The sequence below is a fragment of the Dunckerocampus dactyliophorus genome, chromosome 7, assembly GCF_027744805.1.
Source record: "Dunckerocampus dactyliophorus isolate RoL2022-P2 chromosome 7, RoL_Ddac_1.1, whole genome shotgun sequence".
NCBI classification, from domain to species: Eukaryota; Metazoa; Chordata; class Actinopteri; order Syngnathiformes; family Syngnathidae; genus Dunckerocampus; species Dunckerocampus dactyliophorus.
This window is the reverse complement of record NC_072825.1, coordinates 5,747,094-5,748,441: the sequence shown is the minus strand read 5'-3', so window position 1 is coordinate 5,748,441 and position 1,348 is coordinate 5,747,094.

Sequence of the window (1,348 nt, the reverse complement as noted above, 5' to 3'; positions counted from 1 at the left end):
TGCAAGACAATCAAGCACATCAAAAAACGGGATGTGTGAGATGCAACTGCTAAATATGTCTTTGTGTTTCGTAACGGCACTAATAACAGTGGTGCATTTATTTTTACACTAGTATGACGGTTGCAAATGTTAAAATGTGACTCAAAAAGAACTGCCTGTGCAGTTAATAAAGGTTTTATAATAATAACAAACTTTATTTTTATGATGGCACGAGTTTGACCCTTGAACAGATGAGTTGCATTTCTACTGAGTGTTTTTATGTTTATTAAGAGTACTAATAACAGTGGTTAACATCTTTTTACACGTGTATGACAGTTCAGATTGTTAAAATGTTACTTGAAACCATTTTCAAAAAGTTGTTCTGAGTGTGATTATTCTATTTCCATGACTTCCTATGGGGAAAATGTGAAATCTGAACAAAGTGAGAGGTGAGCAGCTTCCTGTGTCTGATGTTGGAGGTTCCATTGCAGTGTTTTCCTCCCAGACTTCCATGAATGAAACAGCAAGGAGCCCAGTAAGTGTGATTGCACACATTAAAAAGTGTAACTACGCTGGTAGCGGTTAAATACACAGTAGAGTTTTGCCGGTGAGGGGATCAGTCATGCTGTAACGTGCGCAGGATTCGGCGTCTTTACCCGTCGGGTTGATAAACAAAACATGTGACATCATGTGGAAACACTGATCCCATTCATCGGCCTCATCAGCCACAAACATTCTGCATGCTGGGCAAATCTCACACATGTAACAGACATTCCTCGTGGTTCAGACGAGGGGGGGGGCTGAGGCGGTGGTAGTGAGATGCCATTTTGGGGGCAAGGGGGAGGGGGGTGGAGGATGAGTTTGTTGGGATATCACATCCATGCAGAGTTGCAAGTCTGGGTGAGATTAGCTCACTGGTGCCTTTGTGGCTTTATGTCACCTCTGAAAAATAGCCAGCTCCCCCCTCCGTCCTCGCCCCCTCAACTCTTATCTAATAGCCTTCCGCTACTCATTTTCTGCATTACAAATATCAAGATGCCTTTCATACCATACAGCCTCCAAAGTAGAACATTGGACATTGCATACACAAATACCTTTTACCAAGCTGATCCAAATTAAATACACGTATTATACACGATGCAATTCCAATAACACCTATAAAACAGCACTTGTCTACAAATGCCCTCCCGTTTGTGTCCATTATGTGTCTATGAGGCAAAGGGCAGTTTTGCTTTATTTTAGTTTGACTTACTGATAAACTTTGTTATAGCCTCTTGTTACTTGTTGACATTTTATTTTTAAAGATACAGTTTAGTGCCTGTTGATTATGAGAAACATTGCGGACTTTGCATCTTAGGTTTATTGGTGC